General features: G+C 49.6%; 1 pseudogene across 1 annotated transcript in view; it reads left to right on the top strand.

Annotated features, from left to right (window-relative positions):
- The window catches only part of LOC123990614, a 117,808-nt pseudogene that overhangs the window by 39,156 nt on the left and 56,620 nt on the right, over window positions 1-22,032 (top strand). The window contains exons 5-6 of the transcript XR_006830685.1: window positions 20,700-20,934; window positions 21,891-21,980. The product of XR_006830685.1 is annotated as an AT-rich interactive domain-containing protein 1B-like (transcript). The remainder of the gene's footprint in view (window positions 1-20,699; window positions 20,935-21,890; window positions 21,981-22,032) is intronic.

The raw sequence follows: 22,032 nt of genomic DNA, 5'->3' as shown, positions 1-22,032 counted from the left end.
TGCTCTAATTATGTTGGTAAGCGGTTTATAATAGCAGTAAGGCACCACGGGGGTCTGTGGTATATGACCATTATACCACGGCTAAGGGCGGTATCCAGGCGTCGTGCAGAAGAACAGTGTTTAGCTGTAGTATATTGGCCATAACCACCCTCCCCCCACCTCCAGGAGAGTTACTTGGTGTGGAGACTTTAGTTCCATCCTTACTCTAACACACCACACCTCAACAGGACCTTGTTAAAGGAAAGGTTGAGCCATTTTGAATGTTATATGTTTTTGTGATGATCTATCAATTCCCGGGGTCATTTCTTGTTTTCCATGTGTATCTGAGTTATTGGTGTTCAAGCGGCAGGAGCGTTGGACTAGTAACCGGAAGGTTGCAAGTTCAAATCCCCGAGCTGACAAGGTACAAATCTGTCGTTCTGCCCCTGAACAGGCAGTTAACCCACTGTTCCTAGGCCGTCATTGTAAATAAGAATTTGTTCTTAACTGACTTGCCTCGTTAAATAAAGGTAAAATAAAAAAAGCAGGCAGAAATGCGTCCGGTATGACGTAGCACCGTGATGGTCTCTCACTACATTGGGAGTTAATAGGAATATGACTAGATGGTGAAACCATCAGATACAGTACATCCCTCACATTTTTGTAAATATTTGAGTATATCTTCATGTGACAACACTGAAGAAATGACACTTTGCTACAATGTAAAGTAGTGAGTGTACAGCTTGTATAACAGTGTAAATTAGCTGTCCCCTCAAAATAACTCAACACACAGCCATTAATGTCTAAACCGCTGGCAACAAAGTGAGTACACCCCTAAGTGAAAATGTCCAAATTGTGCACCAAGTGTCAATATTTTGTGTGGCCTATATCATTTTCCCGCACTGCCTTAACCCTTTTGGGCATGGAGTTCACCAGAGCTTCACAGGTTGCCACTGGAGTCCTCTTCCACTCCTCCATGACAACATCACAGAGCTGGTGGATGTTAGAGACCTTGCACTCCTCCACCTTCCATTTGAGAATGCCCCACAGATGCTCAATAGGGTTTAGGTCTGGAGACATGCTTGGCCAGTCCATCACCTTTACCCTCAGCTTCTTTAGCAAGGCAGTGGTCGTCTTGGAGGTGTGTTTGGGGTCATTATCATGTTGGAATAATGCCCTGCGGCCCAGTCTCCGAAGGGAGGGGATCATGCTCTGCTTCAGTATGTCACAGTACATGTTGGCATTCATGGCTCCCTCAGTGAACTGTAGCTCCCCAGTGACGGCAGCACCCATGCAGCCCCAGACCATGACACTTCCAGCACCATGCTTGACTGTAGGCAAGACACACTTGTCTTTGTACTCCTCACCTGGTTGCCGCCACACACGCTTGACACCATCTGAACCAAATAAGTTTATCTTGGTGTCATCAGACCACAGGACATGGTTCCAGTAATCCATGTCCTTAGTCTGCTTGTCTTCAGCAAACTGTTTGGGGACTTTCTTGTGCATCATCTTTAGAAGAGGCTTCCTTCTGGGACGACAGCCACGCAGACCAATTAGATTCAGTGTACGACGTATGAGCACTGACAGGCTGACCCCCCACCCCTTCAACCTCTGCAGCAATGCTGGCAGCACTCATACGTCTATTTCCCAAAGACAACCTCTGGATATGACGCTGAGCAGGTGCACTCAACTTCTTTGGTCGACCATGGCGAGGCCTGTTCTGAGTGGAACCTGTCCAGTTAAACCGCTATATGGTCTTGGCCACCGTGCTGCAGCTCAGTTTCAGGGTCTTGGCAATCGTCTTATAGCCCAGGCCATCTTCATGTAGAGCAACAATTATTTTTTCATATCCTCAGAGTTCTTTGCCATGAGGTGCCATGGTGAACTTCCAGTGACCAGTCAGTATGAGGGAGTGTGAGAGCGATGACACCAAATTTAACACACCTGCTCCCCATTCACACCTGAGACCTTGTAACACTAACGAGTCACATAACACCGGGGAGAGAAAATGGCTAATTGGGCCCACTTTGGACATTTTCACTTAGGTGTGTAATCACTTTTGTTGCCAGCGGTTTAGACATTAGTGGCTGTGTGAGTTATTGAGGGGACAGCAAATGTACACTGTTATACAAGCTGTACACTCACTACTTTACATTGTAGCAAAGTGTCATTTCTTCAGCGTTGTCACATGAAAAGATATACTCAAATATTTACAAAAATGTGAGTGGTGTACTCACTTTTGTGATATACTGTATGTCAGATTTCAATACTGCATATGTCAACTTGGGAGGATGTCTTTTTCGAATGAGCCATTGATTATATTTTAACGATATTCCTACCTGGGGAAGTTGAATTGAACTGAGGGTGTAGCACATTTCTTCTGTTTGTCTGCCTCTTTAGTCCAGGGTGCATTGCATGGTCCTGTTGCCAGAGATGGAAAGGAGATGGGAATGAAGGAACGTATAACGCCCCACCCAGTAGACTGTTGACCAATCTCATTCACGGTTTCATGCTGCGTCACGCAGTTGCTTAGCTAATCGTCACGCAATCCCTTCTAAAAGTCAGTGTATATGTCGAGAAACGTGCCTATTTTCCTCAAGTACGTTATGCCACGATTCCAAAGCTATACGGTACTACAGATGGCAAGTTAATTATCCCACATCTTGGAAAAGATTTGTTATGTTGTACTTCTTGTTTATGAAATTTGTGCTAATGTTGGGTTTTGGGGCTAGCGCCCAATAGACTCCCATTCACCCCTTGAAGGAGAGTGCTCCTTGTCCCAGAATGCACCCGCGGCCAAATGAGACAGCATGAGCAACGTTTCTCATCTCTTCAAAAGTATATCTGCCGTTGTGAATGTTAGACTCCACTTAAGCCCTGGTATCATATAAACACATGTAAAATATGAAAATATTTGTAGAATTGCAGTAAATGTGCTTTTTAAACTGCTCCACCAACCAGAGGGGTGTGAACGATGGCTGGCAAAGCCTGGGTTTGTTACTACACTGATAATTGACCACATCTTTCTGGAAGTTTTGCCGCCTAGGAAATTGTGTGACCAGACCTTCTCAAATAGTACTTGAGTACCCTGCTTTATGGGAAATAACGATTATTTCTCATCTACTGTATGAGAGGCATTCTGAATGATCTATTCTCTGTCTGCGTCCCAAATGGCCTCCTGTTCCCTAAATAGTACCTATGGGTCCTGGTCAAAAGTAGCTCACTATATAGGGAATATGGTGCCATTTAGGAAGCACACGATATGAAACGATGTCTCCTTAGCTGGCCCAGAAAGAGGAACTCTACTGACCAGGCTGATTATGGAAGAGAACAGTACTGAGACTGGTGACGCACACAGCCCTCTAATCTCATCTACTCAGCATGAACTCACTCAATCACTAGGTGTTTTTGTTGATGCATTGCTCTTTTACACCCCAGTATTCTCCATGTTTCATCTTTGTTTTTCTCTCTCCCTCTTGTGTTCTGCGGCTCACTCCTACTGTAAACACTCTCAGCCTTGCCATTTGTGAACCCCGTGCAGCTAGGATGCTGATCTTTCTCCAGATCGTGTCAGCCCCATTAATTTCTCCTGAATCACAAATGCCGTCCTGTAAACAAACAGCCAGTGTTCCTGTCTCTCCTCTGTCTCTTCACCGGCCATTTACACTGTACAAGTGGCAGTCACCTAGCCAAGCTAGCCCTTATATGGGTGCTAGCTAGGTAGTGCTGTGTATCAACAGCTATTGTCAGCTCTGATTGGTCACTTGTGTTGCGAGGATTTGAATAAAGATCAGCTTTCCAGAACTTAAGTCCCGCCCTGTTCAGCTCCCTGGCCAATGCTCGCTTCGCTCAACGGTCCCCCCCACTCACTGCTTCTCTGGCTTTCCTTCCTTTGAAAGGGAATGGCTTCCAACGTTTCACCGCACGGTGCCTCTTCCTAGTTGTAAACCTGCGTCTCCTCCATTCACTTCTATAGCCCTGATCCCAGATCAACGATGGCTGTGAATGAGCTCTTTATCACTGATGCTGCTCACAGCCATTACAGTTCCATTGCAAAGCTGCTGAATTTGAGAAGCCATGTGAGCCTGTCATAACGGTGCTGTATTCTCAGGCAGCCATGTGTTCTCTGTGGGGCCCAGACAGAATGGGCTCCTCTCGGCTTCTGCCTTCATCCCAAAAGGCACCGTATTCCCTTTTATAGCGCTCTACATTTGACCAGGATCCATACACCTCTGGTCAGAAGTGGTGCACTATAAAGGGAAAAGGATGCAATTTTGGACATGTGCTCTGTTTGACACGCGTCTGTTCAGTGGGGGAAATCTGCCAATTCTGTCTGAATACTGTCTGAATACAAGGCATGTAACCCCCCACTGTAGGTGATCCCTCAGTTGTTTGATCTGCCAATAGGATGCTGTCAGAATGGAGTAGCCTGCGAGACACACACACACGCACACACACACACCACCATCCCACGGACAGACTGACAGGATGACATGCGCTCCACGGGACATGGAGCCCGGCTGACGGAAGGGCCAATCACCCACAACGGGGATTACTGTCACCACAGTGTGTCTGCCTGTGTCTCAGCCTCTGTGCCTGCCTGTGTCTCAGCCTCTGTGCCTGCCTGTGTCTCAGCCTCTGTGCCTGCCTGTGTCTCAGCCTCTGTGCCTGCCTGTGTCTCAGCCTCTGTGCCTGCCTGTGTCTCAGCCTCTGTGCCTGCCTGTGTCTCAGCCTCTGTGCCTGCCTCTTTGCCTGCGTCAGTCCTACATGTGGGGCCCTGTCCACGGTGCCCTTATCTGTCAGAAAAGAGCATGAGGGAGGAATAGGAGCGAGCATGGCTTACACTGCGTAGCTTTGGCCTTATAATGCATCCCATACTGCTGCCGGCTCAACTACCTGCCGGCTCAACTACGGGCCGGCTCAACTACGGACCGGCTCAACTACGGACCGGCTCAACTACGGACCGGCTCAACTACGGACCGGCTCAACTACGGACCGGCTCAACTACGGACCGGCTCAACTACGGAGCTCTCCTGTTGAAGTGGAGATGCTTTTCTTCTGTCGGAGATCTACCACTTGTCTGGTTGACTAGCGGAGACGAGAGGGGCTTTTGCCAGTAGATTTGATTTGTTTGTGCTGGTGGAGTAAGTAAGTGTGTGTTAACTTTGTTTTCCTAGCTTTGTTGTCCAGTAGGCCTGCTGTTGTTTTTACTGTTGTGAGTGAGCATTGTGAAAATAATAAGTTAAACCTGCAGGTAGTCTGAGCCTGTATGATGCATTAGTGTGTAGCTCAATAGGAGCGTGCCTTAGTGAGCCGGTCCGTAGTTGAGCCGGTCTGTAGTGAGCCTGCTAGCTGCATTAGCATGTGTCTGTAACCACGCAGCAGACAGACATCACAACCACACAGCCTCTTGTTCCTCCTGCTTCCTCCCTCGTATTAAATATCGTTAAGGAATGAGCTGTGTCCCAAATGGCACCCCATTCCCTTTAAAGTGCACTACTGACCAGGGCCCATAGGGATCTGCTCAAAAGTAACCTACTATATAGGGATTACGGTGTCAATTGGGACTCATCCCTCATTAAGGGAGAGGCTGAATTACCTCCAGCAGGCTGACCACCTGTTTATTTTCCTCTCCTTTAAAAAGTCTGGCTGATTTAAATAGGAGGCAGTACATTTCAATTTCCCTTTTAATACGGCATGACAAAAACAGCGTTTTAACACGGCCAGCTATTGATTACTCACAAGTGTGTACACACACATTCCAATCAAACCCACTCAAGACACACAGATGACACCACCTTCGCACAAGAGGGCAGACAATGCGGGTGCCTATATAATGTCCGGAATGAAACCCACCAGGTTAGCTGCCAAATCCCAAATTGGGGTCGACTAACAGATCAGTTATATTACTACTGGGCTTGTCAAAGTTTAATAGTGTGACATGTTTATCGCTGTCATTTTTTGGGACGCAGTCTCCATTTCATCACCGCACACGTTTCCGCATGGTCCCTTTTAATGAATGGCAGGACGCAACACGACTGCAGTCCAGGTCTGTTCCTTTACACATCTGAAGACGCTGTGCCTCTAGCTAAAGTCATGTCAAAGTTATGCCCAATGTTAGTGGAGCGGTGTTTCTTCTAGCAGCCGCGGAGCGCATGTCGCAGATGTTTTAAACTGCTGACCAGGCGCCGTTTCTTTTGGTTTGATAATAAATGAGGTTGCTATTATCCTGATAACTTGACCACTGACTAGGCTATGCACAAGAGGAACTGAGCAGGAATGGGCTTCTCAAAGGTAGGCAGCATATGCCAGAGTGGGTTGTGTATGATTGTGTGTTTTTAAGTTAATTTTTGTCACATGTGCTAGTACAGTGAAATGTCTTTCTAGCTCTTTCCCAACAGTGTGTGAGAGCAGAGTAAGTGGGTGAGGGGTGGAGGGAGTGTCTAAGCCTGTGTGTCAAGTTATCTGGACAGTCAAGATGGTTACTTTTAAAAGTTATTATTTTTTTTCTTCCTGTAGTCACACCCATTTAGAATGCTGACGCTTCAACAGTACTTAGACCTATGTGTTGTGAGCAAACTTCAAGAACATTGATAATAGGCAGTAGGGCTACTGAAACAATGGGAGCATTCATAGCTGTAGCTGTGTCAGTGACTTGTGGTGTTTATGGTGTAAAATGCTATTAAAACATTCTGATATAGATAATGTTGTGTTTCCATACCTTAGAATCAAGAATCTTAGAATCAGTATGTAACTAAATGCACTGCTTTTTAAATGGAAATCATCTTTCTTTAGGGTCAAATTTGAGGAAATTCAAAGATTTCGATTGAACTAATGCCATTGACTTGATTAATCGCCTGACAGCCCTAATTACTACGAGTTTGACAGACAAATGATGAAGTTGTGCGACAGACATGTGAGTATTGTGGCAACCACAGGGTTCTCACAGCAGAGCCAATCCAAGGACAGGAGTGAGCTGTAGGAGCACAGTTATTGAACACTGTGTTTGAGAGGGAGGACTGATGGTGTCATTTATTTTCCTAGGCCTCGGCGTGTGCTTTTCATGTCACACACAAACACATGCAGACGGCCTCTTGACGTGTTTTTTTACCCAACTTCTCCCGCTGTTTTCTTCCCATTTTGTGAAAATGATGGGTTAAGGAAAGATACATATTTGAATTAAAAAACAATGGAACTGACTGTTTACTGGTGGGAGAAAAGGAGAGCGGGCAGCTCAGTGAGTTAGAGAGTGGGGGAGGGAGAGAACACGAACTGAGAATGAGACATAAGATGATTAAAAGGTCTAGTGAGGGATGGGAGCCCAGAAGTCGTTTCAGAGGCAGCAAAATGCACCGCAATAACTAAACCAGCGAGGGAGAGAAGAAGAAAAGCCTGCATTCTGTGTTCCCTCTTCTTTCTGTCTGCTGACAAGCATTTGGCGTCGTCCTATCTAAAACAACGAGCCCCCCTCTCTCCCTCCGTTCTGTTGGTTCTTTCTGCTGTTCCCCTTACACACACTCACGTTATTTTCTCCTCTCTCCCTCCTCCCCACTCTGTCTGCTCCCATCCTCCCTCCTCCCCACTCTGTCTGCTCCCATCCCCTCCCTCCTCCCCACTCTGTCTGCTCCCATCCCCTCCCTCCTCCCCACTCTGTCTCCCCTCTCCTCCCTCCTCCCCACTCTGTCTGCTCCCCTCCCCTCCCCACTCTGTCTGCTCCCCTCCCCTCCCCACTCTGTCTGCTCCCCCCCCTCCCTCCTCCCCACTCTGTCTGCTCCCCTCCCTCCTCCCCACTCTGTCTCTGCTCCCCCCCTCCCTCCTCCCCACTCTGTCTCTGTCTGCTCCCGTCCACTCCCCACTCTGTCTGCTCCCGTCCACTCCCCACTCTGTCTGCTCCCGTCCGCTCCCCACTCTGTCTGCTCCCGTCTGCTCCGCTCCCCGTCTGCTCCGCTCCCCGTCTGCTCCGCTCCCCACTCTGTCTGCTCCGCTCCCCGTCTGCTCCGCTCCCCGTCTGCTCCGCTCCCCGTCTGCTCCCCCGCTCCCCACTCTGTCTGCTCCACTCCCCGCCTCCCCACTCTGTCTGCTCCCCGTCTGCTCCCCACTCTGTCTGCTCCGCTGCTCCCCCACTCTGTCTGCACTCCCCCTGCGTCTGCCCCACTCTGTCTGCTCCGCTCCCCACTCCCGTCTCTGTCTGCTCCCGCTCCCCACTCTGTCTGCTCCGCTCCCCACTCTGTCTGCTCCGCTCCCCGTCTGCTCTGTCTGCTCCCCGCTGCTCCCCACTCCCCTGTCTGCTCCGCTCCCCACTCTGTCTGCTCCCGCTCCCCGTCTGCTCCGTCCCACTCTGTCTGCTCCGCTCCCCGTCTGCTGTCTGCTCCGCTCTGCCCCGCTCCCCTCTGTCTGCTCCCGTCTGCTCCCCACTCTGTCTGCTCCGCTCCCCACTCTGTCTGCTCCGCTCCCCACTCCCTGTCTGCTCCGCTCCCCCACTCTGTCTGCTCCGCTCCCCCCCACCGCTCCTGTCTGCGCTCCCCGCTCCCCACTCTGTCTGCTCCGCTCCCCACTCTGTCCCCTGCTCCGCTCCCCACTCTGTCTGCTCCGCTCCCCACTCTGCTCTGCTCCGCTCCCCCACTCTGTCTGCTCCGCTCCCCACTCTGTCTGCTCCGCTCCCCACTGTCTGTCCGCTCCTGCTCCTCCCCACTCTGTCTGCTCCGCTCCCCCCTGTCTCTGCTCCCCACTCTGCTCTGTCTGCTCCGCTCCCCACTCTGTCTGCTCCGCTCCCCACTCTGTCTGCTCCGCTCCCCACTCTGTCTGCTCCGCTCCCCACTCTGTCTGCTCCGCTCCCCACTCTGTCTGCTCCGCTCCCCACTCTGTCTGCTCCGCTCCCCACTCTGTCTGCTCCGCTCCCCACTCTGTCTGCTCCGCTCCCCACTCTGTCCGCTCCGCTCCCCACTCTGTGTACTCTGTCTGCTCCCATGAGGGGGTGGGTAGGGGCCTTGCCTGCCTGCTTTCCTCTGAGAGCACAGCTGCAGTGAAGCAGACACATTGGGCCTGCCACACTGATGTTAAAGCTTGCTGCTCCCCCCCTACACACACTGCATTCTAATTATTTGCAGGCTGAAAGGAGTGTTGTTTATTCTAAGACCTAGAGGCTGATCTACATCCTGTGACTGTTGCCTCCTCTTCTCTCTCCTGTACCCTTCATCTCTCTTCACTCCTGTACCCTTCATTTGTCTTCCGTCCCTCCCTCCCTCCCTCCTGTACCCACCCTCCCTCCCTCCCTCCCTCCTGTACCCTTCATTTCCCCTCCCTCCTGTACCCTTCACCCCCCTCCCTCCTGTACCCTTCACCCCCCCCTCGTACCATTCATTTCCCCTCCCTCCCGTACCCTTCATATCCCCTCCCTCCTGTACCCTTCATTTCGACCCCCCCCCCGTACCCTTCACCCCCCCCCTCCTGTATCCTTCATCCCTCCTTTGATTCTTTCCTCTGTGCGTTGCGGCTCACTCCCCATAATTAGAATGCGCACAAGGGGGATGAGCTGGAGGGAAAGGAGAGAGGAGGGGATTCTAAGGCAGGCAGAGCTGCGAGCTGGTTGGCTGAGCCACTGGCAAAGAGTCGGATGGGGGGGGATGGGTTGCCACTCTATTGGTTGGCCTGAGGCCCAGGGACAGGGGGGTTGAGCGGATGGGAGCTCTAGTGTTGTGCCTCTCCCCTACATGGAGCTCCACTCATCAAACCCACCACAGCATTGAGGGGGGAAATCAGCAAAATGCTGTCTGTTATTACACTGTGGGTGTGAGAGGGACGCCCTAGCAACTATTTCTCTTTAAATCACCAGCACTCAGAATGCACTGTGCTGTTAGCTGGACTGGAAGATGAAACAGTATTGTAGTAGTAGGTAAGGTTGGTACAGACTACAAGAGGAGTGAGCAGGGGGGGGGGCGAGCGAGGCGAGAGGGTGGAGCGCGAGGCGAGAGGGTGGAGCGCGAGGCGAGAGGGTGGAGCGCGAGGCGAGAGGGTGGAGCGCGAGGCGAGAGGGTGGAGCGCGAGGCGAGAGGGTGGAGCGCGAGGGCGGAGCGCGAGGGCGGAGCGCGAGGCGCGAGGGCGGAGCGCGAGGCGCGAGGGCGGAGCGCGAGGCGCGAGGGCGGAGCGCGAGGCGAGAGGGCGGAGCGCGAGGCGAGAGGGCGGAGCGCGAGGCGAGAGGCGGAGAGAGGCGGAGGGCGCGAGGCGCGAGGGCGGAGAGGCGAGAGGGCGGAGCGCGGGCGAGAGGCGGGCGCGAGGCGAGAGGGCGGAGGGCGAGAGGGCGGAGAGGGAGAGGGCGGAGCGCGGGCGAGAGGGCGGAGAGGGAGAGGGCGGAGCGCGAGGCGAGAGGGCGGGCGCGAGAGGGCGGAGCGCGAGGCGAGAGGGCGGAGCGAGAGGCGAGAGCGGGCGGAGGGCGCGCGAGGCGAGAGGGCGAGAGAGGGCGGAGCGCGAGGCGAGAGGGCGGAGGGCGAGGCGAGAGAGGGCGGGCGCGAGGCGAGAGGGCGGAGCGCGAGGCGAGAGAGGCGGAGAGGGCGCGAGAGGGCGGAGCGAGAGGCGAGAGGGCGGGGCGGAGCGCGAGGCGAGGCGAGAGGGCGGAGGCGAGGCGGAGGGCGGAGCGCGAGGGCGAGGCGAGAGGGCGGAGGAGGCGAGAGGGCGGAGCGGAGGCGAGAGGGCGGAGCGCGAGGCGAGAGGGCGGAGCGAGAGGCGAGAGGGCGGAGCGCGAGGCGAGAGGGCGGAGCGCGAGGCGAGAGGGCGGAGCGAGAGGGCGGAGCGCGGGGCGAGAGGGCGGAGCGCGAGGCGAGAGGGCGGAGCGCGAGGCGAGAGGGCGGAGCGCGAGGCGAGAGGGCGGAGCGCGAGGCGAGAGGGCGGAGCGCGAGGCGAGAGGGCGGAGCGCGAGGCGAGAGGGCGGAGCGAGGCGGAGAGGGGGCGCGAGGCGAGGCGAGGCGAGAGGGGGCGGCGAGGCGAGGCGGGCGGGGGGCGCGAGGGGGGGGGGCGCGGGGAGAGGGAGCGCAGGGGAGTGGGGAGAGGGAGGGACAGAGCGGGGGGGAGGGTGAGCAGGGGAGGAGGCGAGGGAGAGAGAGCCGGGGAGAGCGCGAGGGAGGGAGGGAGAGCAGAGGTGTATTTAGAGGGCAGGTTGGTCAGGATGATATCTGAGGGTGCCTCTGTTTACGGATTTAGGGTTGTACCTGGTAGGTTCCTTGATAATTTGCTTGCTCGCTCCATCTCGCTCGCTCCATCTCGCTCGCTCCATCTCGCTCCATCTCCTCGCTCCATCTCGCTCGCTCCATTTCGCTCGCTCCATTTCGCTCGCTCCATTTCGCTCGCTCCATTTCGCTCGCTCCATTTCGCTCGCTCCATTTCGCTCGCTCCATTTCGCTCGCTCCTGCTCTCTTTCTCCCTCGTCTCACTCACTCTCTCACTCACTCCTGCTCTCATCTCTCTCTCGCTCACGCTCTCTCATATATTGATTGTCTGGAGGATGTGAGAGAAGGTAATTACTTTTTTTTTCATCTAAATCAAAGAAAATGAAAGTCTTGGACAGTCCCTAATTTTTCAAAATGCTTTATGTTCTCCCCCTTGTTCCTCTTTTCCTTTGTTCCAAATCGTACTGGTGAATCTATTCTACACCAGCCCCCCCATTCCCTCTGTCCCGTAGTGCTACTCTAGTCAAATGAGGAATTTATTGTATTAATGATACTGCTCAGCTATATTTGGTTTTTACACACTCGCTCAGCCTCAATCACACACATGCACCCTTAGAGAAATCAGTCAGATTGCTGCTGTCCCCGTTCCCCACTATTTTTTACACGCTGTCATTAAGTCAAAATTATTTTTCAGCACAGCCCAGTGTGTGTGTGTGTGTGTGTGTGTGTGTGTGTGTGTGTGTGTGTGTGTGTGTGTGTGTGTGTGTGTGTGTGTGTGTGTCATCTCACTGCTACTCATGATTTGTAAATGCCGATGCCCCTTTCTGTAGCTCCTTGGGATGGGGTTGTTCTATTGTATTGTCAGCAGCTATTCCTTCCCCCAGGCCTCTCTTCCCCTTCCATATTTCAGTTGTCTCCTCTTATGGCATCCCCAATCCTTATTGGTAGTTGGATAATTCAGTCCCGGAGCTGGTTGGCTGTAGCCTGTCACGGTTTGAGTGGCTCAGACAGGCCACCTGTTAAGGTAAAGGTTTTTGTCCCAAATGGTGCCCTATTCCCTATATAGTGCCCTATTCCCTATATAGTGCCCTATTCCCTATATAGTGCCCTATTCCCTATATAGTGCCCTGGTCAAATGGGCCCTGGTCAAATGTAGTGTACACTGTAGTGTTGTCATGATACCAGTTTTCCTATCACAATACTTGATGCATCACAATACCACGCCAAAAAAAAGAAGCCGTTTTAGCCAAAGTCATAGAATGGCACTTGATCCAGACAGAAACTCAGCTACTGTTCTGTTCAATCGCTGGGTGTCTTTTGAGATCAATATCATTATGTGTGACAAAGGTTATGTCAATGTTTTTTGACATCTCTGTACACATTAATTGAATCAATTGTTTTTACCAAAGTCAAATTGATAGTACAATCTAACTACAAAGCAACATAATTGTAATCATTTAGTTGAATGGTAAATCTCTATTGATAAACTGGGTAAATCAAGATGTAGACTAGGTCTATTCACAATACAGGTGAATGGATATTATTCAATAGGAGTGTGTGCATGCATTGAGTTATTGAGGCTGATTTCATGGGGTTAAAGATGACAAACGATCAGAATGTGCATGTGGAATCTGACTTTGGCTATGGAATCTAGTGGAAACCAGACAGGATGGATAAGTAAGACAAATACGTAAATTAGTTTTTGGTGGTGAGGGAGACTAAGTGAATTAATTATGTTTTTGGTGACAATCTGCTTTGAAATCAACATATTTCACATTATGGTTTGCATATTAACGAAGTACGAGGGTAGTGAATTCAGCTGTAAGCTAGCAAGGAAAGCCTACAATTTAAAGCTGGAAGCTACCGGTCTAGCATGGTAAAGGTGTTCTAGCCTGTATTAGAGGTTGATCGATTATGATTTTTCAACGACGATACTGATTAATCGGACAATTTAAAATAAAATGTGTTTGTAATAATAACAATTACAACAATACTGAATGAACTTATTTTAACTTAAGATAATACATCAATAAAATCAATTTAGCCTCAAATAAATAATGAAACATGTTCATTTTGGTTTAAATAATGCTAAAAAACAAGGTGTTGGAGAAGAAAGTAAAAGTGCAATATGTGCCATGTAAGAAAGCTAACGTTTAATTAAGTTCCTTACTCAGAACATGAGAACATATGAAAGCTGGTGGTTCCTTTTAACATGAGTTTTCAATATTCCCAGGTAAGAAGTTTTAGGTTGTAGGAATTATAGGACTATTTCTCTCTATATCATTTGTATTTCATATACCTTTTGGCTATTGGATGTTCTTATAGGCACTTTAGTATTGCCAGTGTAACAGTATAGTTTCCGTCCCTCTCCTCGCCGCTACCTGGGCTCGAACTAGGAACACATCGACAACAGCCATCCTCGAAGCAGCGTTACCCATGCAGAGCAACGGGAACAACCACTCCAAGTCTCAGAGCGAGTGACGTTTGAAACGCTATTAGCGCTCAGTCAGACTGCTCTATCAAATCATAGACTTAATTATAACATAATAACACACAGAAATATGAGCCTTAGGTCATTAATATGGTCAAATCTGGAAACAATCATCTCGAAAACAAAACATTTTTTCTTTCAGTGAAATATGGAACCGTTCTGTATTTCATCTAACGGGTGGCATCCCTAAGTCTAAATATTCTTGTTACATTGCACAACCTTCAATGTCATGTCATAATTACGTAAAATTCTGGCAAATTCGTTCTCAATGAGCCAGGCGGCCCAAACTGTTGCATATACCCTGACTCTGCGTGCAATGAACGCAGGAGAAGTGACACAATTTCACCTGGTTAATATTGCCTGCTAACCTGGATTTCTTTTAGCTAAATAAGCAAGTTTAAAAATGTATACTTCTGTGTATTGATTTTAAGAAAAGCATCAATGTTTATGGTTAGATACACGTTGGAGCAACGACAGTCCTTTTTCACGAATGCGCACAGCACCGATTATATGCAACACAGGACACGCCAGATAAACTAGTAAACTAGCCCCTGAACAAGGCAGTTAACCCACCGTTCGTAGGCCGTCATTCAAAATAAGAATGTGTTCTTAACTGACTTACCTCGTTAAATAAAGATTAAATAAAGGCGTAAAAAAAATGAACGATTTCCGATTGTTGTGAAAACTTTAAATCTGCCCTAATTAATCGGTCGACCTCTAGCCTGTATGGACATTGTTTTGCGAACAGTTTCTACATTTCTGCATGCCTTGTTGCATTAGTCAAGTGTGTTAACGTCTGTGCAGCATGAGTGTGGACTGGAGAGCTAATGTAGCCCAGACAGCCCTAGCAATGAATGGAGCAGGCTCTTCAGGCTGTAATAGGACTGGGCTGTAATAGGACTGGGCTGTAATAGGACTGGGCTGTAATGGGACTGGGCTGTAATGGGACTGGGCTGTAATGGGACTGGGCTGTAATGGGACTGGGCTTGATAGACTTGATCCTCTCAATCACATGAGACAGATTTTTACAGAAGTACCAAACATACAAAAGTTCTCGTACCAAACCGCTTTGTTTTTTTTGTAGCAAAAGTACAGAAGTTTCGATTACAGTCCACTAGTGTTACACGGTATAAGGGAATAGGGTGCAATTTGGGATGCAGCCAACCAGGACATCCAGAGCCACGGTGATGAGCGCCGTCTGAAACGGGGACTTCAAACAGAACAAAAAGCCTCCGTTGGCTGTCAATATTTTAATTGGGCATGAGTGTGTGAGGTTGTCCCCGGAGGGCCATGCGTGTGTTGTGTTGGCGGGAAGGAGAGAGACTCCATCACACCAACCCTCGGGCTAAATAGGAGACAGGATGAGAGGGGGAAAAGGCAATGAGTACCACAGGTTTCTATTTCACCCCCCTCTCAATGTGTCCTCTTTTATGATCCTACTGCTACAGCAGTGCTTGTGGAGTCATCTTCTGAAAGGCACAGCCAGTCAGTGTGCATATGGACTGGTGTTCACAGTGCTGAAGACAGAAGAACCTTGACTTCTATGCACATCACAGAACCAGTGTGTCTCTCGCATTCGCTTTCGCTCTCATTACTATTCTGCACCAGTGCCTGAGTGCTGTTTTCTGTCCTTCAGGCTCTCTGCTTTTACTCTGCTTTGTAGTGGTGTTTGTGTTGAAAGCTGGGTGGCTGGTGCATCTTCCTATCCCAGCACCCACTCCCACCCATAGTGGGGCCAGATGGAGAAGTAATCCAGTCCTCTGATATGGGTTCAGGCATCAGAACCTAAACATCACCCATTATCAGGAATCTGGCAACTGGATGTATGCCATCAAACTCATCTAAAGTTGTCCTCAGAAGAAAAGCCCATCAGTCTTCTTTTGAACATGGCATTATTGTGCCGCCTCATCTCTACCCCAGAGAGACTGCACTTCCCACTGGAGGCTGTCTGTCTAATCTCCCATCCATCGCTCTGCACCGAGTCACGTTCCCACTGTCTCTAGACACACTCGTCGTCTCCTGAGAGCACTCATCAAACTTAATACGCCAGGCAGCGCTCCTTGTCAGATTTCAGAGTCTGATTCCCCTCCTTAGCCTTCTGAATGTCTCTGTGTGTGTACACCACAGTGTTCTGCTCAGGACCACTGCCACCGCTGCTACCCCCTACTGGGACACATTTGATGGGGGAAGATCTAGACCCAGGCGGTCCCACTGGCCTTCCTTGGCTTTTACTATTTTCTCAATAGCATATTTGTCAAAGGCAATACTTTTCTTCAAACTATATGGACAGAATCAAACGGCTGGCGGATGAGAAGACGATGGCGGATGAGAAGACGATGGCGGATGAGAAGACGATGGCGGATGAGAAGACGATGGCGGATGAGAAGACGATGGCGGATGAGAAGACGATGGCGGATGAGAAGATGGCGGATGAGAAGATGGCGGATGAGAAGACGATGGCGGGTGCTCTGGTGAATGTGTCATAGCTACTTTAGAGCCCCAACTCCATCTAGTCGTCTGTCTGCCCATCAGCAACATCTTGGGTGCGTTGTGTCCAAATAGCCAGGCTATGAGCAGAGAGGGCAGCGATGTGCTTACTCCCCCACACTATGCACAGTCAGCACACTGCTCCTTGCTGCCTGGGGTGAAACACACACACACACACACACACACACACACACACACACACACACACACACACACACACACACACACACACACACACACACACACACACACACACACACACACACACACACACACACACACACACACACACACACACACACACACACACACACACACACACAGGCTGAGCAATCCTGGGGGCTGAGAAATAAGAGAGCTGGGAAACAAATTATCAGCAGGTGAACAAAACTGGAAAGCAACTTTCTCTCTCTGCAATGTGGCACATGTGTGCATGGCTCCTTCATGGTCCCATTTCAACCGTTTCCATAGCAACCCACATTTATTTATCCCTCTTCTTTCACTGCCGTGTCCATAGTGACAGAGCAGGGTGAGGGAAGGGAGGCGGTTAAAAAGCCTGAATAATTATATCCGTAAAGTTAATAAGCTGGGGCCACTAACGAATGGGAATAATTATATCCGTAAAGTTAATAAGCTGGGGCCACTAACGAATGGGAATAATTATATCCGTAAAGTTAATAAGCTGGGGCCACTAACGAATGGGAATAATTATATCCGTAAAGTTAGTGGCCCCAGCTTACTAACGAATGGGAATAATTATATCCGTAAAGTTAATAAGCTGGGGCCACTAACGAATGGGAATAATTATATCTGTAAAGTTAGTAAGCTGGGGCCACTAACGAATGGGAATAATTATATCCGTAAAGTTAGTAAGCTGGGGCCACTAACGAATGGGAATAATTATATCCGTAAAGTTAGTAAGCTGGGGCCACTAACGAATGGGAATAATTATATCTGTAAAGTTAGTAAGCTGGGGCCACTAACGAATGGGAATAATTATATCTGTAAAGTTAGTAAGCTGGGGCCACTAACGAATGGGAATAATTATATCTGTAAAGTTAGTAAGCTGGGACCACTAACGAATGGGAATAATTATATCCGTAAAGTTAGTAAGCTGGGGCCACTAACGAATGGGAATAATTATATCAGAAAAATCATGCAAGCAGCATGCAAGCAGCAAGTCTGGAGGAATATATGTAAACAGGTAGAAGTGGTCCCCCAGTGCCTTTTCAATTGGTGAAATAAAGGCTTTGTTGTTGAAATATGTAACACATGCTGAAAACTGAAGAGAAAGCCTTGGCTTGCATCCCAAATGCCACACTTTATCGTGCACTACTTTTGACTAGAGCCCTATGAAGTGTGCTATGTAGAGAATTGTTTGTCACGTGCCGAATACAACAGGTGTAGACTTTACTGTGAAATGCTCATTTACGATCCCTTACCAACAAAGCAGAATTTAAAAAGTCAAGAAAAGGGGGGATGGTAATAAAATAACAATAGGGGGGCTGGATACAGGGGGGCTGGTTTCAGGGGGCTGGATACAGTGTGCAGGGGTACGAGGTAGTCCAGGTAATATGTACATGTAGGTAGGGGTAAAAGTGACTAGGCAATCAGGATAGATAATAGAGTAGCTGCAGCGTATGTGTGGAGTGAGTGTGTGTGTGTGTAGTCCAGTGAGTGTGTGTGTGTGTAGTCCAGTGAGTGTGTGTGTGTGTAGTCCAGTGAGTGTGTGTGTGTGTGTGTAGTCCAGTGTGTGTGTGTGTGTGTGTGTGTGTGTGTGTGTGTGTGTGTGTGTGTGTGTGTAGTCCAGTGTGTGTGTAGTGTGTGTGTGTGTGTGTGTGTGTGTGTAGTCCAGTGAGTGTGTGTGTGTGTGTGTGTAGTCCAGTGAGTGTGTGTGTGTGTGTGTGTGTGTAGTGTGTGTGTGTGTGTGTGTGTGTGTGTGTGTGTGTGTGTGTGTGTGTGTGTGTGTGTGTGTGTGTGTGTGTGTGTGTGTGTGTGTGTGTGTGTGTGTGTGTGTGTGTGTGTGTGTGTGTGTAGTCCAGTGTGTGTGTGTGTGTCCAGTGTGTGTGTGTGTGTAGTCCAGTGAGTGTGTGTGTGTAGTCCAGTGAGTGTGTGTGTGTAGTCCAGTGAGTGTGTGTGTGTGTAGTCCAGTGAGTGTGTGTGTGTGTGTGTGTGGTCCAGTGAGTGTGTGTGTGTGTGTGTGTAGTCCAGTGAGTGTGTGTGTGTGTGTGTAGTCCAGTGAGTGTGTGTGTGTGTGTAGTCCAGTGAGTGTGTGTGTGTGTGTGTAGTCCAGTGAGTGTGTGTGTGTGTAGTCCAGTGAGTGTGTGTGTGTGTGTGTGTAGTCCAGTGAGTGTGTGTGTGTGTGTGTAGTCCAGTGAGTGTGTGTGTGTGTAGTCCAGTGAGTGTGTGTGTGTGTGTAGTCCAGTGAGTGTGTGTGTGTGTGTGTAGTCCAGTGAGTGTGTGTGTGTGTAGTCCAGTGAGTGTGTGTGTGTGTAGTCCAGTGAGTGTGTGTGTGTGTAGTCCAGTGAGTGTGTGTGTGTGTGTAGTCCAGTGAGTGTGTGTGTGTGTGTGTAGTCCAGTGAGTGTGTGTGTGTGTGTAGTCCAGTGAGTGTGTGTGTGTAGTCCAGTGAGTGTGTGTGTGTGTAGTCCAGTGAGTGTGTGTGTGTAGTCCAGTGAGTGTGTGTGTGTGTGTAGTCCAGTGAGTGTGTGTGTGTGTGTAGTCCAGTGAGTGTATAGCGCCAGCGCAAGAATGTCAGTGCAAAAAATAATACCATTTTATACAATAAACAAAACATAAATACAAATAAAACCAAAAAGACAGTCAATGCCTCTAATTACCTCTAATGATGGTGAATAGGACCATCCAACCCCCATTACCTCTAATGATGGTGAATAGGACCATCCAACCCCCATTACCTCTAATGATGGTGAATAGGACCATCCAACCCCCATTACCTCTAATGATGGTGAATAGGACCATCCAACCCCCATTACCTCTAATGATGGTGAATAGGACCATCCAACCCCCATTACCTCTAATGATGGTGAATAGGACCATCCAACCCCCATTACCTCTAATGATGGTGAATAGGACCATCCAACCCCCATTACCTCTAATGATGGTGAATAGGACCATCCAACCCCATTACCTCTAATGATGGTGAATAGGACCATCCAACCCCCATTACCTCTAATGATGGTGAATAGGACCATCCAACCCCCATTACCTCTAATGATGGTGAATAGGACCATCCAACCCCCATTACCTCTAATGATGGTGAATAGGACCATCCAACCCCCATTACCTCTAATGATGGTGAATAGGACCATCCAACCCCCATTACCTCTGATGCTACCCTGTGATGGTGAATAGGACCATCCAACCCCCATTGGTGAATAGGACCATCCAACCCCCATTCATTACCTCTGATGATGGTGAATAGGACAATCCAACCCCCATTACCTCTAATGATGGTGAATAGGACCATCCAACCCCCATTACCTCTGATGCTACCCTGTGATGGTGAATAGGACCATCCAACCCCCATTACCTCTGATGCTACTATTCACCATGGTCCTATTCACCATCACAGGGTAGCTACCCTGTGATGAACTAGAAAACCCTTTGGGACACATGTAGGAACTTGAGAGGAATGCAGATGAGAGGATCCCACTGCACAGTAGGGTGCATTGCAGTCTAGTGTAATTGGCTGATTTAGTCTGCGTGGTTTTTAAATGCATAGCTGGGATGCTATTAACTGCTTTGTGGCGCTGTGGGTATTTTAAGTGACTGATCATACAGTAAGTGGTTGTTAAGGCCTCAGAGGAAGTGTAATATTGACGGGTGACAGGTCGTAGTTAAGAGCTGCCTGCTTGCCAGCTGGGAGAGAGGCCATCGACCACACCGTTTCCACAACTATCAAAAGCGCAGAGGGAAAAAGGGAGGCACATTGGAGGGCAACTCATTGGCACAATTAAACTCTGTCTCTATTCTTGATTTGGCATTGATGACATTTGGCACGGTTCTCTTTTGTAGGTACTTTGGCCAAATCTGCTTAAATTTGAGGTGTTTATGCCAGTTAGTTAAATTGGTGATTGTTGCCATGATGCTGGTTGCATCCCAAATGGCATCCTATTCCCTATATAGTACACTAGTTTTGATCAGGCCTCTGGTTAATAGAAGTGCACTATTTAGGGAATAAGGTGCCATTTGTTTATCTGGCTATTAAAGCAGTAGTATAGACTGAGAGATAGCCATCTGGCCTGCCTGGTTTTGGCTTTAACTGAATTTGGTAAAACCTTCCTCCTGGACATGGAGATTTCCAACACTCCCAATGTCTTTCTGTCTATGTTGGACGTTATGTCAAGTGACTGGTGAAGTTTTTACCATCTGTTGGTGAAGAATGCTTAGTGGTATTTCTTCTGGGTCGTGTTCGTTCAGGGCACAAAACGGAGCACAATTTTAAAATGTTTTGCAGGTAGTCGCTCCCTGTTTCAGTCCATTTTTTATTCTTCAGTTTGGTGCCGAATGAACACAACCCTGGCTTTCCCCTTGGTTGCTCTCTCCTCTTCTGTTCCAGGACCTGTCTGGGTCTATAGATGACCTTCCCACGGGCACAGAGGTGGCTATCAGCTCAGCGGTCAGTGCTTCGGGGTCCACCAGCAGCCAGGGCGAGCAGAGTAACCCGGCCCAGTCTCCCTTCTCACCCCACATGTCCCCTCGCCTGCGTAGCGGCCCCTCCCCCTCCCCCGTGGGATCACCCGTGGGATCCAGCCAATCGCGCTCCGGACCGATCTCCCCCGCCAGCGTCCCAGGTATAGAACGAATCCCTGCCACCATGCACCTAGGTCTAGGAGACACCTACACACTCTACCACATCTCACACACACACACACACACACACACACACACACACACACACACACACACACACACACACACACACACACACACACACACACACACACACACACACACACACACACACACACACACACACACACACACACACACACACACACACACACACACACACACACACCTACCTCGGACAGGGAGTAAGGACCAGTGTGCTAGGCTTGATACAGTAACTGAATGTATGGTATTTCATCCATTATATTTCATAGAGCAGTTCTGACACTGAGACAGCCACAGTGGAACTGCAGCAGCTCTGGTTGTCATGACTGGCTCATCTGTGGAAGAAAAAAGAGCTCCTTTGTCTCATTCCAGTCAGTTCTTTCTGAACTTCTTTTGAGTTAGTGACTCTATAGTAGCTAGTCACAGTGGGAGGGGGAGAGACGTCTGTTCTTATATCTGTACAGGCAGCTGGGGCAGTCAGGGGAGGTTCTCTAGCTGGTTTATACTCCAGCTCCAAAACAAAGGCCTCGGTCATTAAAATAGTTTCTAAACTATGTTAGCAGTTCGGAGTCACTTTAACACAATTACTCTCCTACAGTGCAGCGCATTGTTGGCCTTGTTGACTCCAGGGCTGGACTAGTTGGGGGAGTTTTGTTATTTGCGGGCAAAGTTAGTTCATTCGCCTTCTCTCTCGCTGCTCTGGGTGATAACGAGGTCGATGGGAGACCATTTAGCCGTTGACACCCACACATGCTCTCACCCCTACTGGGAGAGCTGTCAGTCATTAGCCCCCATTAGGGAGGGGTTCCTTTAGCTGGACACACTGCTGCTCTTCAGGCCATCACACTGACACGAAGGAGCTGGGGACGTGTGTGTGTGTGTCCCACTGACGCTTGCCCCTCTCTCCTCCCAGGCACCCAGATGGCCCCACAGACCCCTGGGAACATGTCTGATGTGGGTTCCCATTCCACCCTGAGCCAGTCCCCCATGTCTCAGGAGAGAGGTGAGATTCGCCTGCACATTACACCACCTGTGACCCACAACCCCCCTCTTCC

The sequence above is a fragment of the Oncorhynchus gorbuscha genome, linkage group LG12 (genome assembly GCF_021184085.1).
Source record: "Oncorhynchus gorbuscha isolate QuinsamMale2020 ecotype Even-year linkage group LG12, OgorEven_v1.0, whole genome shotgun sequence".
Classification (NCBI taxonomy): domain Eukaryota; kingdom Metazoa; phylum Chordata; class Actinopteri; order Salmoniformes; family Salmonidae; genus Oncorhynchus; species Oncorhynchus gorbuscha.
The sequence above is the reverse complement of the archived record's forward strand: the minus strand, read 5'-3'. Positions and strand labels throughout refer to the sequence as shown.